The sequence below is a fragment of the Cryptomeria japonica genome, unplaced genomic scaffold (assembly GCF_030272615.1).
Source record: "Cryptomeria japonica unplaced genomic scaffold, Sugi_1.0 HiC_scaffold_1007, whole genome shotgun sequence".
NCBI lineage: Eukaryota > Viridiplantae > Streptophyta > Pinopsida > Cupressales > Cupressaceae > Cryptomeria > Cryptomeria japonica.
The window spans coordinates 8,015-24,128 of record NW_026729676.1 but is presented as its reverse complement, the minus strand read 5'-3'; the positions used below and the strand labels follow the sequence as shown (position 1 = coordinate 24,128).

The 16,114-nt window shown below is 35.5% G+C and overlaps 1 long non-coding RNA gene across 1 annotated transcript; it reads right to left on the bottom strand.

The window, feature by feature from the left end:
* Positions 1-212: 212 nt before the first annotated feature.
* LOC131873061 (uncharacterized) lies at positions 213-15,605 on the bottom strand. Its single transcript, XR_009371099.1, has 4 exons — positions 15,464-15,605; positions 709-781; positions 435-463; positions 213-337 (listed from the first exon to the last, which is right to left on the bottom strand). It is a non-coding gene; the product is annotated as an uncharacterized LOC131873061 (long non-coding RNA).
* Positions 15,606-16,114: the final 509 nt, after the last annotated feature.

Genomic DNA, 16,114 nt, shown 5'->3' with positions numbered 1-16,114 from the left:
GTCAAGACTCAAAATGTATTGTACGTCAGCAATATAATTTAAGCAGGGCTGAAAAAGGCTCAGTTCCTAAGAATAAATCACACATCTCAAACTGAAGGCATTGTTCGCAAAACAGTAGTCACAATACCATAGAAATGAACTAAGAATAAGCAGAACAAAGGATCCAAACGAATAAAGCATGAATGAATTATAAGAATTAGGACATGGTCGTACCTTCACCAACCAAATCTGCAGAAGAGCTGCAAGTATGATTGTAATAAAAAATGCTGGCAAAGCAGCAAGTATTGCAAAATTTATTTCATTTGCTCTGAGAATCTGATTCAGCTCAAGCATTGCCCTGTACACCCCCATCATACCATAAAAAAAAAAAATCGTATTACAGGCCCAAAGGAATAATAGCATTTTACTAGAGAAATTTTAGTACCATAACTTACGTTTCAATGTCGAGCTTTAATTTTTGCACCTGTTTAAAACAACAAGCCATCTATTAGAAAGGTGCCAAAAGAACAGCAACTTAAGAGATTATTGCACAGTATCAAAAATAGCTCAAACATTGCCACCGTATGCTATTTTTGTGCTCTATGCTTTTTAGCTGCCAAAAGATGTTTCCTTTGCTAGTCTGACTAGAAAACACATATAAAAGCAACATAATTTTTTTAAAGATTCTGGCATACACAACCAACTTTGTAATTAGAAGCTGTGAGATACCTGAATGAGTAAGGCTCGAGCAAGCTCTCCTCCAAGAAGGTTTTGAAGTGGATGCATAAGATCTTTTTCATATCTGCATAGTCAGATATTTGTACAAATTTCATATTTAGTCTTTTTCATATACGATTAGCAATTTTAGTCTTCCATAGTGGCTTTTCAAGCAACATCTAGAGATGAACTCATTACTGAATATAAGAACAACCTGAATCATGTGCTCTTCAATACTAAGCAACAAATGAAATGGCTAGAATGCTAGTTCTAGACACGGTCCATGCTTTAAATGATTTGTAGATATGGTCATTACAATGGGTTGAATTGCAAACAGATCAATTAGTATCACAATAATAAAGACAAATAAAATTCATACCAATGTCTTGAAGAAAGAAAACCTCTCTTAGAAAGTGATTTTATATTCAGGGAGAATCATGCCTACATGAGTAGCTCAAACAAATATCTTGGTCTTCAATACTTGTAGAATAAACCATAGAAAAAAACTATGGAAAAAGGTAAAAACCAAGTTATGCAATGCAATCCCACCTAGGGTGCATGTGGCTCTTAGGTGATGTTTCTAAATCCCTTCCCCACACCATATCAATAGGGAAAAATTTATAATCATCCCAAACTTTCACAAAAGCCTCACTTCATTAGTCGCTTGTTTCTTATTTCACCCATTTCCAACAATGACAAACCTGTGATTCTATTAGATTCTGTGAAAAGCAAGAACCGAGCCAAGATCTAATGCCAGTCGTAAATCACATGCAACTCCACTCAACAGGTGATCAAAGATCAAAATAGCCGAATGAAGAGAAATCTGAAATGAGGAGAAAAATAGAGACAAGATAAGAGAGATTACAAAAGACACTCAATACTCTCACCGAGCTATCATTGAACTAGCTGAACTAATGAAGGTGAGAGGAGAATGATGTATATATAGCAAAATAATGGCATATACATCCAAGAGGAGCGTTAACTCCTACTTCCCATAAAAGGTGGAATGTATTAACTAAATCCCACGTATGATTCCTTTCCAAGGAATCAAACTCTTCTTGGATTGCAACATCTAACTCAGAAATACCTGAAGCTTCTCAAAATGGCAATGGACCAGAAGTTAAAGCAATGAAGAGATGTGGAACTTGCTAAACTATGAACTTGGTCTTCTAGTATCTGATGGATCACCAACCCAGTCACCCGCTAAGTCCAATGCTTGTCAAGCCCAAAGAGGTCTTGAGACTAAAGAGTCTAGAGGAGAATAATCAACCTTAGAATGATGACTAGGAGAGGAATGTGAATTCTCATTATCACTGTCACCATCTAAAGTGGAGAAAGAAGACTCCTCATCAAAATTATGAGGATTAAGATCCTTTGAAGAACTATCATCATCATGCAAAGTCTCTAATGTGATGGTGGATGGAGAAGCAATATGAGAAGAATTGGAAGGACTCTCCTCAAATTGAACACTCCTCCCAATGAACAACTCATGAGTAGCGGGATGGAGAAGTCTATAGCCTTTGACATCATCTGGACACCCAACAAATATGCAAAACTTGCTCTACAAATCCATAGCCTTGCGCTACTCAACTAGAATGTGAGCCCATGCAAGAGAACCAAACACTCTGAAGTGCTTAACTGCGGGTTTCTAACCAGTCCAAGCTTGAAAGGAGTTACCCACTTCACAACTTTGTGAGGAACTTTATCCAGGATGTAACACACACAGTTGATGGCATATGTCTAGTACTGAGGTGCCAAAGATTTCGAGCAAATCATACAATTAGCCATCTCCTTTAAGGACCAATTCTTGCATTATGTGAAACCATTCTGTTGAGGACTAAATGGAACTATGTGTTACATGTTGATACCTTATAAAGGACAAAACTATTCAAACTGATTGTTAACATTTGCACCCCCATTATCTGTACATAGAATATTGATGAACTTCCTTGGCTGTTTCTCTACAAAACTTTGAAAACTAGAAAATTCTCGAAGACCTCAAACTTTTGTTTAAGAAAGTAAACCCATGTGTATCTAAAAAAGTCATCAATTAATGTCAAGACATATCTATCCCTGCTGAAAGGTGGTTGTGGAAATGGTCCTGCCAAGTCACTATGTACCAACTCCAATAGTTGTGTAGCTCTCCATGCTTTGCCTTATCCTATTTCTCCTCGAGATGCTTACCAAGAATGCATCCATGGGAAACTCCATTAGAAAATCAAATAAAAGGCAACCCCGAAACCATGTCTTGTTGACTAGGTCAAGTGGCAAAACCATTGATGACACAAACAACTCGTCTCATCTGCATGAGTAAGTAAGACTGTCAAAGGAGAGTCTAAAACAAAGTGAGAAAAATGATATAGTCTAGAGTAATGATCATCTTTTCTCATGACAACCGTAGACCCATTATACATTTCATAGATTACCACTATATTTGGTGTGAACTCAACTCACTTGCTAGAATTAGTGTGTGTGATTTGATAAACAAATTGGATATTAGTTGATAAAGATTAAAACACAAAGGACATCCTTAAATGTTCCTTTTCGCACATCAATAGACCCTCTCTCATGCACTTCAACAGGAGTGTCATAACCCATTAGCATGGTAGGCATAGAGCATCGCTCTAAAGAGGTGAAATCATCTTCCAAAGAAGCCATGTGAAGCGAAACACCTATGTCAATGATCCAAGATTTGGCAATGAAGCAACAACTAGGGCCTTGCCCTTTCCTTTCCCCTTACTTTTGTCTGTGTCCTTAGAAGACCCTTCTGATGAACTTTGTTTGATTGAATTAGGCACCTTGAAATTGTTATTTTCTAGAAGCCGTGAAATGAGATCTATTTGTTTCTTTAAATACTTGTGTCCATCATGACCAGACCTCTCACAATAAGAACACTTGACCTTCTTCCTAATTTGTTCACCTTTTGATGAAGAGGACTGATTATCTACTTTTGAAGTAGCAGATTTCTGATCTTTCTTCTCTCTCTAGTTCTTTTCTTTCTTATCTTGTTTGCTAGACCCTTTCTATTATTTTGTGCCTTGATTTACAACTAAGGCATGTAACTTAGAGGATTTAATTGTACCCATTAGAACCAATTTGTCCTACTCCCTAGTGAGTTTTGCAGCAAATTCATATATAGAAAGCATTTTGTATGTGGAACCTAGGGCAAATTTTGTAGCATAGTATGTAAAAACTAAAACTAAACAATTTGGAGCAAGCTACAATCATGCCTCCAATTGCAATCTTAGAAAAGCTAGGATCTAATGTCAGTTGTAGATCACATGCAACTCCATTGACAAATGATCGAAGATCAAAATAGTAGAATGAAGAGAAATCTAAAATGAGAGAAAAATAGAGACAAGGCAAGAGGAATTACATAAGACTCTCAATACCCTCCTTGAGCTATCATTGAACTAGTTGAACTAATGAAGGTGAGAGGGGAGTGGTGTATGTATAGCAAAATAAGGGCATATACATCCGATAGGTACATTACTCCTATTTCCCATAAAAGGTGGTAGGTTTTATCTACTTGGTAAAATGCCAAAACATGTGGCATAACTTCCTTAGGTGAATATAGAAAAGGAGTTATAAAAGGTGGCACATAAAACCAAATGAAGGTGAGAAACCCAACTACCCCATAACCTAATTAGGTGATGACCTATGTTACCCCGAGTTTCTGACACAGGGATGACATGGAACGAGGCTACGTGTTTCCAGGACGGAGATTTTTTTGGCCAATTTTGGGGACGGCTAAGGGATGACAAAGGGGGTGGCTATATAAAAATAAAGAAAATTAAAATATATAGGGAAATTTAAAATATTCATATAAAAACATGGCTAAAGCATGAACATATACATTTTAGAACCTTAACATATAAGAACTAGCAGAGTTCTTAAGCCAAATTTGTGTTAAATTGAGAGTCAAAGTCAAATTGCTTATAGAATTCATTGTCAATACGCAAAATTTATGGAGACATCCCCTAAGAGTCCCCTGTCCCCGAGATAGGGACGTCCCCTCGGAGTAACTTATCCTCGGGATGGAGACGCCTAGAAAAAAAATGGGTACGCCTCATCAGGTAACACTGGTAATGACAAAATAGTGGTTATGAGAGGTGGCACAACAAGCCAAACAAGGGTTTGTAACTCAACCACCATTGTGTGGAAGAGAGTGACACATGTAGCTAATGCATTTCACCACGTGTCCTCATAACCACTCCTAATAACCTAAGCCAGCTTAAATAATGTGTAGGAAAAATAAATACCCCCTAACATAAGGAAAATAAAAAACCTACACTAACAAATTCCACACCACCATCATAGTTGTATGTGGACATAACAATTCTCGATGGCTATCGGGAAACACATGAGATATTAAGAACAAGTAAATCTATAACTAACCATAACAGTACCAAACAATGTATCACAAGCCACATGTCAAACAACGTAAAGTTCATCCACACCACTAGCAACATTTGTCATTACATATGAAGTTCTCGGTGCCTTCCAGACATAGAAAATAACAACCATGCACCAACCACGTAGAATATTATGCATAATCTATGTGCACAAAGCATAGATATAAAAATGACACAACATCCACACCAAAACAATTTTTCCAATCATATAATCATGTCCTTTTCATTGAAGTTGACATGACTCCTTACCAGCTTAACATACAATTCTAATGGCCATCTAGGAAAGTGGCAATAATTATGTTCACAAGTTGATCTGTAATTGGAAAGGACACTCTTGTTCCAACACTCCACTCAGACCCTTAGAACACATGCTGATTGAATAGAAAGCCACAGGAATTCAACGTGCATAATAACTAAATGTTTGATACATTCACAGATATATGCTGATGAATGTGCTCCAATTGTATAAGCGCATGTTGATGTAACTATAGCTGCTAATGTTGATTTCTGTTTATTATAATACTTACATTTACAACCATGTATTCTTAAACAGAGCTTTGAGCTATTGCAAAACAACACAGAAATTTTATCATAGTGCTAGAATTCACAAATATTATGTTAGATGACTACTGACTTGACATTTTATCATAAAATAGTTACAATTCCCAAATAAGATGTTGCATGATTTGTTCACCAAGAGAAGCAAACATAAAGTGTGTAAGAAAAACTACAATAGTGAAATCCCTATATTTACCTGTGAGAAACTATATTTTGGGAAGAATTTCAGAATCAAAGACTATACTTTGTTCTTTGATCTTCATGGCTAAAGAGATTTATAACAAGTTGCTCCTTTTGCATCCATCCTGGAAGCTTACAACAATCGTTCCATTATAGAAGGCGATCCAACCTTCTCCTCTAATCTATCCATTTTTCTCTCTCTGCCATACAAATTGCCAAAATGAACTTTAAAAAAACACATTCAATATGAAAATTGGTACATTCAATATTTTGGCAGATATTTTTGGGCTACCAAATTTTTAATATCCAAAGCTGCCTTTCTCAGACATCGTCTTGGTCCTTGTATCTGATTTATGCTTTATTACCTTGAGCCACATGCCACAGACACAAAAGTTTCCTCTTTAGGTCTGCACTGAACTTTTGCATTTGAAGACTTAACAATAAAATTTTGGGTTGATTTTTTATGGGCTGTAGACTACGATTTTGCAATACAATCTAGCAAACTTTAGCCCATTCCAATAATTTATGGCAAATTTTTAGTCAAGGAAACTTTATGCATTGAAGGGATGAAACGGATGGATTATAGCCTAAAACTTGGTAAGAATGTTGCGTTTTGTGGATACTGATAGGCCTTGATAACATCTAATTTTATAATCAATTCATAACTATCACCCATGCTTCCTTTGCTGAATGCATGAGTTCATGGGCAATTACACAATCCCATTCAAGATCTATTCAACTTTAATAAATCCACCTTGCTAAGAAGAAATTATGTTCAGGAGCACCTGTTTAAGTCTTTCCACCATTTCTTTAGTTATTACCTTGTATAAGGATATAGGGCATAAATCAGCAAACGAAGGTGCTGCTTTCTTGAGCATTAATATGACAACCACTATTACCTCCTTTTTTAGGATATTCTAAAAGAGAGAGAATCCATCTGGGCATGGAGCCTTATTCTTCTCCATTTAGTAAATAACCTCCCTGACTCCTCAAATGAAAAATGCTGACATGATAAATATTCTGAGTTTTGGAGATTAGTTGAGAAATAACCTTATTACCTCATCTTGACCAGCCTCTACCTTTTGTCCTACTGATAATAGGTTCCTAAAGTTGCATACAACCTCATTTCTAAATTTTAATCCCTTTTAGAACTCCCATGTTCTGGCCACCTTTATATACTATAGAATAACTGCATTTAAATTGTCTTATGCAAACAGTTGGCTGATGGAAAAAATCTAGCATTTCAGTCACCCTAATCTAACCAAGTTTGACAAGAATTGTGATGCTAGAGCATGTATTTTGTATAGACCACTTCTAGTTGCCCAGAGTGTATTTCTTCTAAGAGAATATCTAATAGCCCATCTCCTGAATTTATGCACTGAATGATTCCAAAAAATTTGCAATGTCTTGTTCTAAAACATTTCTTATTTTTGCTTTTAAACAATAATTCTAACTCAAAAATGATACTTGTGTTTATATTTATAAATATAACTTAATTAAAAATTATGAATTTTATTATAATATTTAGTTTACCACTTTTGACATAATTCTGGAAAACAGACTTATCTTGAATTTCTGCTATAATTCTCATAGTTGCAGGGAGAGACATGTCTCCAACTCCCCGGGACACGTTTCCCATACCAAATATGTCTCCGAATCTTAGAAATTAACAACATATGTGTTTCTGTTTTGTGATACTAGTATTTTCAGTTTTACAGTTAGAAAATTAATAAATTATTGAATTATATTGAAAAAAATGGCATCTCCAAGTACCCTCATCTCCTATTTTTCAAAAATAGACGTACCGGTGCCAGTACAAATACCAATGCTGGTCTCCTAGCAACCTTGATAATTCTCCTTCCTCTTTGCAGCTATATTTCCTTGAATGTCTGTCCTTGATATCTAGACAAATTAAGGGGTTTTGTCCTTAAGTCTCTTAATTTCCTTGGAGGGTTTTAGTCCTCTTTGGCTGTTATATTTACTTGCAAAGTCGCATCATATTTATTAGGAATTGATACCCTCCCCTCATTGAAATGTTTACCTTTAATATATTATGGTTGGAAGGATTCGCAACCCTTCCATAAGTTGCTGCCCTTGGTAATTATAATTTAATAATAAAACACTTGATAATTTAAAAATAACTATTCAATGAATGAACGGAACATCACAATCCTCCCCTCCCAAATTTCCCTTGCCCTCAAGTAACCACAAACTCAGATGATCAAAGATCTCAGCTCCCTCCCACATGGCATCTTCCAAAGCTAGATTCTTCCATTTTACTAGATATTCCTGAATGACCTTATTACGAAGCCTCTTTTCCCTCATATTAATGATTGCCTCTGGTTCCAAAATCAACCATCCTCCGTTATTTAATGAAGGAATAAACCGTTGTCCAAGGGCCTTCTTAAGGCATGACAGGTGAAAAATGTTCTTACGAAGCCTCTTTTCCATCATATTAATGATTACCTCTGGTTCCAAAATCAACCATCCTTCGTCATCTAATGAAGGAATAAACCGTTGTCCAAGGGCCTTCTTAAGGCATGACAGGTGAAAAATGTTCTATATCCTGCTATTCTCTGGTAGTTTCAGCTCATATGCAACCTCACCAATTCTCCTTACTATCTTGTAGGGTCCATAAAATCATGCCTTCAACTTCTCAGCATCACTTCCCTTGATGGTAGATTGTCTATAGGGCTGTAATCTGAAAAACGCCATATCTTCCACCTCAAAAACACTCTCAATTCAGTGGTGATCAGCATACAACTTCTGCTGGTTTTGGGACTGTTGTATGTTTTCTTTGAGTGCTTTCACAATATCTCAACTTTGTTGAATCAAACCTTTAGCTCCAGAAATAATTAAATCCATGAATGAATCATAACCATGGAGCGCCTTAAAAGGAATCATACCTATAGACATGTGGTGAGTAGTATTGTAGCAATATTCACCTAGATGTAGCGATTTGATCCATGTTGTTTGCTGTCCTATAACATAATTCCTCAAGTAACCTTCTATCCATTTGTTCACAATTTTTGTTTGTCCATCAATTTGAGGATGATAACTGGTACTTGGAATCAATTTTGTACCTGTCAATCGAAAAAGTTCTTACCGAAACAAGTTGATAAATTTCATGTCCCTGTCACTTACAATATTCCTTGGCAACCCATTAAGTTTGAAAATCTCTCTAAAGAATAGATCAGCCACTTGTGGAGCCCTATACTATTAAGATATGGCATGAAAATAAGTATATTTAGTGAGCCTATCGATAATCACACAGATACAATCTTTACCTTGCACATTTGGAAGTCCGGTAATGAAGTACATGGAGATACTTTCCCATGTTTTATTTGGAATGGGTAGGGGATGCAATAGACCAGCTGGAAAAACATGCTTGTTTTTGTTATGTTGACAACTCATACACTCCTTAACATGCTTCAACACATGACCTTTGAGCTCTTTCCACGAAAAGTGCTCCCTTGCTTGTATATCTTTAAGTACCCTGGATGACCAAAAAGTTGTGTCATGACATCTTTCACCTTCAATTTTGGCACAAGGTACACTCAATACTTATAGAGAATGAGTTCATCCACCCCTTTTGTACCTATCATTCTATAGTTTTCCTTCCAAAATGTCAATGGCAAAAGTATTTTTAGCATACTCAGCTATCATAGAGACCTTCCCATCAGCAGATATGTCAACCAAAGGGTAGAAATAGGACTTCCTAGAGAGTGCATCAGCCACCACATCATTCTTTCCCTTAACATATTCAATATCAAAATCATAGGCTTGAACTTAGTCACTCATTTTTGTTGTGTATCATTTAAATCCTTTTGATTGAGGAACTTCAAGCTGTTATGATCCATTTTCACCACAAACTAAGTATTGTCTATACTTGGCAAGTGCATGCATGATGGCCAACATCTCCTTGTCATAGATAGTGAAGCTCTTCTCTATCTCCTTGAGCTTTTTGCTCTCAAATGCTATAGGGTGCTTATTTTGCATCAAAATTGCCCCAATCCCATCTCCTAAAGCATCACATTCTAGAACAAAAGGAAGTGAGAAATCAGGAATAGCCAAAACAAGACATGAACTCATTACCTCCTTGAGTTTGTCAAAAGCTAGCTACATCACTTCGCTCCAATAGAAAGCCCCCTTATTTGTCAAATTTGTCAAAAGGGCTGCAAGTTGTGAAAACCCCTTCACGAACCTCTTATAATAACTGCAAAATCTCACAAATCCTCTCAAATGTGTTAAATTCCTTACTCTAGGCCAATCCTGAATTGCCAAATCTTCTCCTCACCTATGCTAACTCCTTGAGTACTAATCTTATGCCCCAGCAAAAGTATCTTTGTCAACCCAAACCCACATTTGGTTGCTTTGGCGTAGAATGAATGCTGCTCTAGTATGCAAGAACCTCATCTATGTGCTTCAGATGATCATCCCATGTATTATTGTAAATCAAAATATCATCAAAGAAAACGAGTGCAAATTCCCTTAGTTACAAAATAAATACCTAATTCAAGCATGACTCAAAGGTGGCAGGTGCATTGGTCGACCCAAATGGCTTGACCAAGAACTCGTAGGCCCATAGTGACACCTGAAAGCTGTTTTGTGCACATCCTTATCTCAAACCCTAATCTAATGATACCTCGATCATAAGTCAATCTTGGAGAAGTATACCGCACCATGAAGCTCATCTATCAACTCATCGAATATGGGGTAGCAATTCTTGATTGTCTTCTTGCTAAGAGTTCCATAATCAAAACACATCCTCATCATCCCATCTTTTTTCTTGACCAAAACCACAAATAACATGAATGGACTGGAACTAAGCTATATGTGCCCCATGTCCAATAACTCCTTGATTTCCTTCTCGATCTCTTCCTTGTATCTTCTTGGGTGCCAATAAGGAGTAGTGATGACAGGTTTTGCTCCTTCATCAAGCTCAATGACATGCTGAAAACCTATATCTGGGGGTAACCTAAAGGGAATCTCACTGAAAACCTTGCCATGTTTATCCAAGGGAGGTTGAATATTGACATGGCAAGATCTCTCCTTGGATGGATTAGTATTTGTAATCAAGCACTCTGCTGCCCAAGCTATTTCTTAGTTGAAACAACCATGGGACCTCTATTGGAAAGGCCATGACGAACTACCTCCTTCCCATTAGATTTGAATTTCAACTCCATGGTTTGATAAGCCTGTATATTCGCCGACTAAAACCGTTTCACTCCCGATACCAACTTTATATCATCAATGCCAATCACATAGAAATCATCTTGCATCTACGTTATGCACTATTTCCCAACATCCTTTGGCATGAAAAATATGGTCATCTAAATATTCAATATTTGACCAAACTCAGCATTAAAAAAGTGAAAACGAGACAAAATTGTTGCATTAGAAATTGAGAAAAAGGTCTTGTTGACCTTGCTATAGCTAACTTGCATGCCTTAGTGCAGATAATGCCACAATTCTTTATTGAAATGGTGACTAGAGAGAGCCAAGGGCTCAAACTTGTAAATTCTTCATTCATCAACAACACACATTATTACATTGCAACAGCTTTATAAATCCATCTAACTTCTAACCACCCAACAACTAACTGACAATTAACAGTATTAATAAATTAACAATATTATGTTAATTTAATATTTTTTAAATCTATATTATGCACCATTTCCCAACATCCTTTGGCATGAAAGATATGGTCATCTTAAATATTCAACATTTGACCCTACTCAGCAAAGCCCATATAGCTCAAGGGTTGTCTTTACACAGGAGAAACAAAATTTGTGTTAGGTGCTTGGCTAGAAAGTAGAAGTAGAAATTGTTTTCTATAAAAGGGGTCCGGCGTGGTAAGAGATTTTGGAACTAATTCATGTAGATCTGTCATGCCCCAGCCTAAGATCATGGCTGTAATAAATATCAGACCTTCATATTAAATATCAAACCCTAGACAGCTGAATAAAAGAGAGCCGACCCCAAGATGAGAGTAAATAAATTATATCAAATAATTATATTAAACCCTAGGAGACAGGTAAAAAAAGAGTTGACCCAAAAGGTGAACAAATAGAATTTGGCCATGTTGATTTAAAAGAGGGCCGAGTAGGATGGAGGAGCCGACTAAGGGAAAATTATATATATTTAAATTATTTTTTGTCTTTAATAAGGCCGACTTTTGGTGAAGGGTCGCCTCCCTTGGAAGAGGTATATATAAAAGATAAGAAGGAAAAATGAGGGAACAGCTGGGGAATCAGATCTGATAAAATTTAAGCAGAAATAGCAGACCAACAAATGAAATAAGAAACTAAGAGATTATGAGATCTTATTTGGACAGAGAATAGTAGTCTGATCTGAAAGATAAGATAGTTCTGATCTGCAAGAAATAATCAGACATCATATCAAGGCAGATTAGAAGACATCTTCTGCAATCAATCGAAGAAGAGAAATAAGGCAATCGATAAAAGGAAGAGACTTTCAATTTCATAATTAATAAAACTAGTCAGCAGACTTATATACTGTTCAAGTATTCGATATGATGCATAATGCATAGAACTCTAATCTTGCTTACTTGTTATCTTGTCTTCCACTTGATAGTATGTATGAATGATAAGCAGTTATCATATTGTTGCTAATATATATTTATATGTTGCTATTCTTGCCATTATGATATTTAAGCATAATAGATTATATATATAAGACTCTTTAATACTTTAACCAACAAACTGTCTCATTATGGAGGGTAGAATGTAATGTCCCCTACTAGTTTAGGACTGTTTTAACCATAATTAATCCTTCACAACACTCTTAACTACCTTGATTAGGAGACAAAGCTTCATAACATGAACCCAATCATATTCTTTCCCTTATATCGAATTGATAAATTAATCTGATTGATAACCTCAATTTTACTTCTATATACATATATATAATTAATTTATTCTCATATGGCATTATATTATATATTATAGTAATTATAATGATTATATTATCCTTTATAATTATATATATATATATATTATTACTAAGTTCTACATAAGAACATTATCGTGCCTCTTATATTAAGCGTTCATACTAAGTACACTCCTATGCATACCACCAAGAGCAAGGGTGTTACCACCTGTAACTTAATATCAGTTATGACCTGTTCTGATTCGTGGGAGTTACCAATTGAATGACCATGTCAATTAGAGATTATATTATTATGAAGTTAGTAAGGTGAGATAAATATTATCTCTAGGGTGCTATGATACTGATTCCTTATTTAATATTCACAAGACGTGTCCAATGGATGATTGGTAAAGGCCGATTTGATGGGCCTTGTTGATGAGATGGAGCGATTTTGAAATTGTTTCCTACTTCTATTCACATCCTACGAACTGTACAACCTGGTTGATGCCAAAGGCAATTACTCCATCGAGCGGATCCCACTATGAATACATATATTAGAACTCCGATAAATCTTCCCCCCCAGCAAATGAGTTTGAAACCTCCATCAAATATCGTGTAATGCTGATCAGGTGCGTCTCTTAATTTGGAACAGTCATATCCTTTCATTATATTATCGATTACCCTTCTTACTAATCGTTGTCTTCTTAAACAGATCGCTAACCATAATATCGATCGATATTATTATGTCCTTTCTAATTATCGATTAGATAATATAGTTAAAGGATATGGGGTTGTAAACATCTGAGGGTAATCGACATTGTAAGTGCGTGGCGGCCATTGGAAGAGATTGTCGCTGTTGATCTTATCAATATTCCCTTAATTCTGCATAAACAATAACTCTTTCCCTAAATCGATAGTCTTTATGACTAATTAACGATATTCAACGCTAATCTTAATCACTCCTAGTAATGTTCGAATCACTATTAATGTCTTTCGTATCAATATCGCTGTTCATGATAATAATATCATTCCTTACTTGCTGACTGCATGAGAATTGGTCGCTGTCTGTCAATTATATTAAAAATATTATTATAGCTGGTCAAGGGTGACATTCCTTAGCAATACCGAGTTCGATCATTCTCTGCAACATGGCTATGGATGATGATTTTGTAATGTCCCCGATGTATATTATGCTTGACAATTTGAAAGTCAGTTTAGGTTAGCCGTTACTATGTGAATAAATGGTGAATGCTTATAAGTTTCAACTTCAAATTAAAATTCATTTATTCATATTTAATAATAAATATTAATTAAATAATAATAATTAATGAATTTCAAATAATTATTATAATAATTATTTCAATTAGGCTTTATATATATAGGTATTTGATATGATGCATAATGCATAGAACTATAATCTTGCTTACTTGTTATCTTGTCTTCCACTTGATAGTATGTACGAATGATAAGCAGTTATCATATTGTTGCTAATATATATTTATATGTTGCTATTCTTGCCATAATGATATATAAGCATAATAGATTATATATATAAGACTCTTTAATACTTTAACCAACAAACTATCTCATTATGGAGGGTAGAATGGAATACATAATAAGGGATGCAAGTAGCACGTAAGTTCCATTCAAGTACGCCAACCCCGGGTGGGGTCAGGAGGCCGAATGGCGTGTGTCATTCCGTACTCTTGGGCTTCATGGAAAGGAATAAGCTCGAGGTGCCTTATATGATTTCCCAAGGAACTCCATAATGAGGATAGGTTGTTAGGGAAAGTATTATTGAACCTCACATGCAAATTATGTAATTTACAATGATGATTAGGATTCTCTTTATAATATTGCTAATTATGTGTTTCCTTGTCTTTCATAATGATAACTAACCTGGTTGCAGGGTCTAAAGCAGGACTTAAAGTGGCAAGTTGCACTTCCTTAATATAGTTCATACCTCATTTGGTGTTTCTAGGCCAAAATATAGGAATATTCCAATACGGGAAATTACAAGATCCCTGTGAACCTTCTTGGAAATCTCTTATTATCAACAATTCAAGGTATTTTCTACTCTAGGAAAATGTGGGTTTACTTCTTAGAAAAGATGTCTAACTACTATGGTGCCTTCCAAAAATTCAAAGCATTGATGGAAACATTCACAACATGTCAAATTAAGACTATGATCTGATAATGGCACAAATTCACATCCATTTGATTCAAATAATTTTGTGAAAAATAAGGGCTACAACACTAGTTAATTGCACCATACACTCCACAACTTAATAGGGTGATTGAAAGGCAAACAAGACTATTATGGGGATGGCACGATGCATGATGCACAATAGGAGCATGTGCTACCAATATTAGGGAGAAGTTGTGAACACATCAACTTATATCATAAATCACAATCTTTGCAAAACCCTCTAGAAAATCACACCAAAGAAAGCTTGGCTCAATAACAGACCTAGGTAACATCTTTTTATGCTTTTGGTTTTTCACCTACAATTTAATTTTTGAGATAAAAAGACATAAGCTAGACTCAAAAAGTATTTAAATATTTCCTTGCTAGTTATAATGAATAATCTAAGGCATACAAGCTAATTGACATTTCTAGTAACAAAGCCATTGTTAGGCTATTGATGTAAAAGAGACAAAGCCATATTTTTCCTCTGTTCAACAAGAGGTTAACAAAAATCTTGAATTTAATATTATGGTACCTTTGAAAGATAATCTCCAAATCTAGTGGGGCAGCATGTGCATCAACATTTGGCTGGTTCTTCTCCCTTGTCTATGAGAGGCACAAGCTTGAAAGTGTTCACTTTGGTTCAAGCTCCTATAGAAATCGTGCCTTCACACCATATGCCTAAAGCACATCAAGGACCTAAGTGCTATCATTTCACTTTAGATGGTGTACATGGGATGAACTTCTTGATCAAATCAATAACCACAAAGAAAAAAAATACAATTGTTAAATTAAATATTGAACATATTCATTATGCTCTAAATTAAATTTCTATCAAGTTTTTGATGAGGAATCGCACTTGAAAGTAGATAGAATTGCCTCCAAGTAAAAAGACCATCAGATGCAAATGAGTCGGTAAGGTAAAATGTAAAGATGATAGTTCCCTAGACAAGTACAAGGCTCATCTAATTGCTAAGGGATATTCACAAAAGGAGGGGATAGATTACAAAGAGACTTTTGCTCCCACAACTAAGTAACATTTCAATTGCTTGTTTCTATAGCTACTTAGTTTGGTTGAAATATGAATTGGATGGATGTTAAAAAGCCTTCCTAAATGGATACTTGCATCAGGAGGTTTATATCATGCAACATGAGGGTTTTTAGGTTCCTAGTCATAAACATTTGG